Source organism: Sinocyclocheilus rhinocerous, unplaced genomic scaffold (assembly GCF_001515625.1).
Source record: "Sinocyclocheilus rhinocerous isolate Xijiao unplaced genomic scaffold, SAMN03320098_v1.1 scaffold750, whole genome shotgun sequence".
Taxonomy (NCBI): Eukaryota; Metazoa; Chordata; class Actinopteri; order Cypriniformes; family Cyprinidae; genus Sinocyclocheilus; species Sinocyclocheilus rhinocerous.
The window spans coordinates 71,252-78,262 of record NW_015653476.1 but is presented as its reverse complement, the minus strand read 5'-3'; the positions used below and the strand labels follow the sequence as shown (position 1 = coordinate 78,262).

Genomic DNA, 7,011 nt, shown 5'->3' with positions numbered 1-7,011 from the left:
ATAGCGACCCCTAGAGGACGCAGTTCGAAGTTCCCATGAAAGGGAACGTCTCAGGTTACGTATGTAACCATGGTTCCCTGAGTAGGGAACGAGACACTGCGTCCTCTAGGTTTCTTGCCATGCTGCGGACGCAAGCTTCAGACGAAGAAGTGAATGATGTGTAGCTCCCGGCGCCTATTTATACTATAGTCGCACCGGTAGTGACGTCATGGCTGTCGCCGGCCAACGAGTTGGTGTTTTTTCAATGTATGCTTCAGACACGGGTCACGACGAGGCGTTCCCCATAGCGACCCCTAGAGGACGCAGTTCGAAGTTCCCATGAAAGGGAACGTCTCAGGTTACGTATGTAACCATGGTTCCCTGAGTAGGGAACGAGACACTGCGTCCTCTAGGTTTCTTGCCATGCTGCGGACGCAAGCTTCAGACGAAGAAGTGAATGATGTGTAGCTCCCGGCGCCTATTTATACTATAGTCGCACCGGTAGTGACGTCATGGCTGTCGCCGGCCAACGAGTTGGTGTTTTTTCAATGTATGCTTCAGACACGGGTCACGACGAGGCGTTCCCCATAGCGACCCCTAGAGGACGCAGTTCGAAGTTCCCATGAAAGGGAACGTCTCAGGTTACGTATGTAACCATGGTTCCCTGAGTAGGGAACGAGACACTGCGTCCTCTAGGTTTCTTGCCATGCTGCGGACGCAAGCTTCAGACGAAGAAGTGAATGATGTGTAGCTCCCGGCGCCTATTTATACTATAGTCGCACCGGTAGTGACGTCATGGCTGTCGCCGGCCAACGAGTTGGTGTTTTTTCAATGTATGCTTCAGACACGGGTCACGACGAGGCGTTCCCCATAGCGACCCCTAGAGGACGCAGTTCGAAGTTCCCATGAAAGGGAACGTCTCAGGTTACGTATGTAACCATGGTTCCCTGAGTAGGGAACGAGACACTGCGTCCTCTAGGTTTCTTGCCATGCTGCGGACGCAAGCTTCAGACGAAGAAGTGAATGATGTGTAGCTCCCGGCGCCTATTTATACTATAGTCGCACCGGTAGTGACGTCATGGCTGTCGCCGGCCAACGAGTTGGTGTTTTTTCAATGTATGCTTCAGACACGGGTCACGACGAGGCGTTCCCCATAGCGACCCCTAGAGGACGCAGTTCGAAGTTCCCATGAAAGGGAACGTCTCAGGTTACGTATGTAACCATGGTTCCCTGAGTAGGGAACGAGACACTGCGTCCTCTAGGTTTCTTGCCATGCTGCGGACGCAAGCTTCAGACGAAGAAGTGAATGATGTGTAGCTCCCGGCGCCTATTTATACTATAGTCGCACCGGTAGTGACGTCATGGCTGTCGCCGGCCAACGAGTTGGTGTTTTTTCAATGTATGCTTCAGACACGGGTCACGACGAGGCGTTCCCCATAGCGACCCCTAGAGGACGCAGTTCGAAGTTCCCATGAAAGGGAACGTCTCAGGTTACGTATGTAACCATGGTTCCCTGAGTAGGGAACGAGACACTGCGTCCTCTAGGTTTCTTGCCATGCTGCGGACGCAAGCTTCAGACGAAGAAGTGAATGATGTGTAGCTCCCGGCGCCTATTTATACTATAGTCGCACCGGTAGTGACGTCATGGCTGTCGCCGGCCAACGAGTTGGTGTTTTTTCAATGTATGCTTCAGACACGGGTCACGACGAGGCGTTCCCCATAGCGACCCCTAGAGGACGCAGTTCGAAGTTCCCATGAAAGGGAACGTCTCAGGTTACGTATGTAACCATGGTTCCCTGAGTAGGGAACGAGACACTGCGTCCTCTAGGTTTCTTGCCATGCTGCGGACGCAAGCTTCAGACGAAGAAGTGAATGATGTGTAGCTCCCGGCGCCTATTTATACTATAGTCGCACCGGTAGTGACGTCATGGCTGTCGCCGGCCAACGAGTTGGTGTTTTTTCAATGTATGCTTCAGACACGGGTCACGACGAGGCGTTCCCCATAGCGACCCCTAGAGGACGCAGTTCGAAGTTCCCATGAAAGGGAACGTCTCAGGTTACGTATGTAACCATGGTTCCCTGAGTAGGGAACGAGACACTGCGTCCTCTAGGTTTCTTGCCATGCTGCGGACGCAAGCTTCAGACGAAGAAGTGAATGATGTGTAGCTCCCGGCGCCTATTTATACTATAGTCGCACCGGTAGTGACGTCATGGCTGTCGCCGGCCAACGAGTTGGTGTTTTTTCAATGTATGCTTCAGACACGGGTCACGACGAGGCGTTCCCCATAGCGACCCCTAGAGGACGCAGTTCGAAGTTCCCATGAAAGGGAACGTCTCAGGTTACGTATGTAACCATGGTTCCCTGAGTAGGGAACGAGACACTGCGTCCTCTAGGTTTCTTGCCATGCTGCGGACGCAAGCTTCAGACGAAGAAGTGAATGATGTGTAGCTCCCGGCGCCTATTTATACTATAGTCGCACCGGTAGTGACGTCATGGCTGTCGCCGGCCAACGAGTTGGTGTTTTTTCAATGTATGCTTCAGACACGGGTCACGACGAGGCGTTCCCCATAGCGACCCCTAGAGGACGCAGTTCGAAGTTCCCATGAAAGGGAACTATACATTGTCCATCATAACTGACACATTACATAGAAAACCAAAAATTGTACATTTGTAAACTACACTTGTAGATAACAATCTGTACATTAATTTAAACAATTACATGTTTTTTTCTTTCTCTATATTTCTACTTCTGTATATAAGCTAGTGCATTTTTAAATGTGTATCTTTTTTTATATTAGTGTTATAATTCCTTGTTTGTCAGCACTATCGTGTATGTTTGCAGTATGTCTGTACTTTCTTCTGCACTGGAAGCTCCAGTTGCCAAGTCAAATTCCTTGTGTGTGTAAGCATGCTTGGTAATAAAGCTCTTTCTGACTTTCTGACAAGGGAGAATGAGAGGTAGGGGGCAAAAGGCAAAGTGCTGTTTTGTCACTTTTCTTTTACATTCCATAAAGTAGCCTACTGATGACTCCTTCTCTATATAAAATGAATCCACACATTCACACACACAAAATTAAGAGTTCAGATGACTGATTTATTATTATTATTATTATTACAGTTTTTTACAATCATGTTTGCACTATAACAGGCTAAAATTCTATAAACATAATTCAAAACCGATGATCAAAATGCACATTTTTCAAAACACAATCCTTTTTCAAAATGCTTGGATACAATACACATGAACCAGAGATCTTTTGTTCACTGAACTAAAATCACCGGTTCAAAATAACAATTTAACATCAAAGTATTACTATTTCAAAATGCAACTCACGCATTACATCTGAATTGAGTGTCTATTCATATCTTTACAATGATCTAACTATCAGTTGATACAACTGCTCAAAATGCTACATGACTGTTGCATTACTCTTGAAGCATAGTTTTTATGGAAAATGATTAACAATATTAAGAATTCCTAGCGACGGTACTGAGAGCAATCTTGGCCCATCCACAGTTTATCACCTTGTATTTACCCCCATACTCCCCTTTCCTTACTGTAACCCGACTGAGGATAGTTTGGAGGTGCAAGGTTCACAATAGAAACCCTCACAAACAAGTCACTCTTCTCCAGGACATAGATGATGCCTGCAATGACATCACAGGAGGAGACCAATGTCAGGCCTGTTTTTGCCATGCCAGAAGATTTTTTCCAAGATGTTTAGCTACTGAAAACATCCATTATGATGTGAATGAGAACTTGTGGCCAAATCCACAAGACAGGGTTGATAAATACATAGAAGTACAGTGAGGAACACTCCAGTTTACATTTTACTGTATGCCTACTGCAGTTTCTTATCTTTTTTTTTTTCTTATTTAAAGTTTTTTGGAAAACCTGTTGTGAGTTGATCAATTTTCTAATTGTGTTTAATGATTCCAGTGTCTGTACTTTTCTCTCTAGTCTATTACAATGGTGTATGAATGTATAGAATCATAATGAAATATACCCTTGAGTAAATCTGAAATTAAAGGTTTAATTAAAGTAGCTGTCAGAAAGATATGGCAAGAGAGATGGGATAAAGGTAACAAAGGGCGACATTTGTATAATATAAATAAACAAGTAGGACAAGTAAGAACTGCTTATGGTAATAGAAGGGATGATACAGTTATATCTCGATTGAGAATTGGACACTCTACTCTTAATAAATCACTCCAGATGATAGGAAGACATGAATCTGGTCAATGTAATCATTGTGGACTTCCAGAAACTGTAGAGCATGTGCTGATTAACTGTAGGGCATATGAAAGGGAAAGAATACAGTTAAAAGAGGAATTAAAATCTGACGGCATTAATTCTATGACATTACAGAGTGTGTTAAACAGTTCTCATAAAGGTTATAAAGCTCTTATACATTTTTTGAAAATAACAAATTTATATAATAAAATATAGGTAGAAGGAATTTTTTTTTTGTTTTTGTTTTGAGAATTAGCATTTCCCTTGATATCAGCGCCTCACACTCCATCCCAGTATGTGGCGGAATATGCACCAAAAGCTGGTTTGCCAACCGCCATTAAACATCATAAGAAGAAGAAGAACCAATGGGCGACTGGCACGCTCGTTTATAAACAGTATAGCTGAGCTCACGGTTTTATCTTTTCTGCTTTGCTAACGTAGAAGTTATCTTTTCAAAGATAATACATTTTATCAACCAAATAAATCATAACTGTTGAGTTTAGGTAGTTACAAACACCATGAACAGTTGAAGATTATTTTGCACAACCATTTAAACTAAAGAGCTAATATTTCATAATGAAAAAATAAAACATTACTATGAAACCTGTAAAGAGTGTTTGTGTTTGATGTGTAAACAAAGACTATAAGAAATCCTTGGAAGGGACTTCGGCATAAAAAAGTAATAAAGCATTTTGAGCGGGAATCATAAACGACACTATTTTAAAACAGAAGCTGCGCAGTCATTGGCTAGCAGTCATGCGCAGACGTCACACATCAGCCAATCACAAGCCTCTGTCCCTCTACGACACCATAAGCTCGTGGCCGTGTGACGGTTTAAAAGTAGGCGCGTAACGTAAAGCAGCATTTCCTGCGCACACAGAACGAAAGAAGAAGTAACTACATCGCAGCGATGGCGAGAACCAAGCAGACGGCTCGTAAATCCACCGGCGGCAAAGCCCCGAGGAAGCAGCTCGCTACCAAAGCCGCCCGTAAGAGCGCCCCAGCCACCGGCGGCGTCAAGAAGCCTCATCGCTACAGGCCCGGCACCGTGGCTCTGCGGGAGATCCGTCGCTATCAGAAGTCCACCGAGCTGCTGATCCGCAAGCTGCCCTTCCAGCGTCTGGTGCGAGAAATCGCTCAGGACTTCAAGACGGACCTGCGCTTCCAGAGCTCCGCTGTCATGGCCCTGCAGGAGGCCAGCGAGGCTTATTTGGTCGGTCTGTTTGAGGACACCAACCTGTGCGCCATCCACGCCAAGAGAGTCACCATCATGCCCAAAGACATCCAGCTGGCCCGCCGCATCCGCGGAGAGCGCGCTTAAACCCGAATATCTTTAACCCCAAAGGCTCTTTTCAGAGCCACCTCCATTTGTCTAATGAAGTAGAATTTCCTTTATCCCTGTAAAACATGTGCTCTTTTGGGCCCACTCAAACTCGCACTATCTGCTCGTAACGAATTAATGAATGTGCACATCGATAGAAAATAGTACTTTATTCTTTAACTTAATTGACCGCGTTCTCCATTATGCAGTCACATGTGTAGAAGTGTTTTGTAACTGCACATTTAGTTCTGACTTTAAGTGATTCAGTCTCGCATATAAACACTATTTTGCACTCGCTTATAGAAGTCAATGCTCCGAGACAGCTAGCGAGAAAAAAAGGTAGCCTGTTTTCACTAAGAGTAAAACCGAATTAGAAATAGTGGTTTATAATCAGCGTACTTACGATTATATATAAATAATTTTGCCAACAGAGGTAACAAATTAAATAATATTCCTTAGGACAAATCAGAAGCGAAGGGGGAAAAATTTCAGTTATCAATATCAACATCAATATTACAAATCTGTTCACGGGGAAATAGTTGCTGGGGTAATATTTATTAATGAGTTTGAAAGAAATGCATGTTATTTGTGATGTCAGGCCATCAGCACAAGCTATTCCAGAAAGCTAACAGGTCTGCTGATTCACGTCATTGGCTCCGCCTTTATATGTTTCAACTAGGTCCTTTAAGCGAATGTAAATCTCCTCTTGCAAGCTCTCAGTATTTATACGTTCTATTGCGCGGCAGAAGGCAAGTGTCTCGATATAACAATGTCTGGAAGAGGCAAAGGCGGGAAAGGAGGCGCTAAGCGGCACCGTAAAGTGCTGCGGGATAACATCCAGGGCATCACCAAACCCGCCATCCGTCGCCTCGCGCATCTCCGGTCTGATCTACGAGGAGACCCGCGGTGTGCTGAAGGTGTTCCTGGAGAACGTGATCCGCGACGCCGTGACTTACACCGAGCACGCCAAGAGAAAGACGGTCACCGCCATGGACGTGGTGTACGCGCTGAAGCGACAGGGACGCACTCTGTACGGCTTCGGAGGATAAACATCTCCGTGTTACCAGAAACACACACAGGCTCTTTCAAGAGCCCCCACGTTTTCATAAAAGAGTATGTTTATTGTTATTATATTTATCGTTTTGGGTGCATTTATTACACACTAATGTTTCTGTTTCACAGAATATAGTAAGATGTGTTTTATGGAAAAAGCCGAATTATGGTGGCTTGTAAAACCGTTTTTATTGTAAACATTTTTTTTAAGGGATTTATTTGACGCGTATATTAAGAAATGCGTCATGTGTCCATTCTACATGAGTTTCTTTGACGCAAAATAAATTAAACGTTTTGGAAACTGACCGGTTTATCCAGAATGTAAGCGCGGGAAAGTAAAGACAATGAAAGGGAGCTTGAAGGAAGGTTATTCGGGGAGACCGCATCATATCTCGCCTTAGAATTTGACCATCATTATTTATA

The 7,011-nt window shown here is 44.5% G+C and overlaps 1 pseudogene; it reads left to right on the top strand.

Annotated features, from left to right (window-relative positions):
- The first annotated feature begins 5,069 nt into the window (after positions 1 to 5,069).
- Positions 5,070 to 6,665, top strand: LOC107716239 (histone H3-like; annotated as a pseudogene).
- The last annotated feature ends 346 nt before the right edge of the window (positions 6,666 to 7,011 follow it).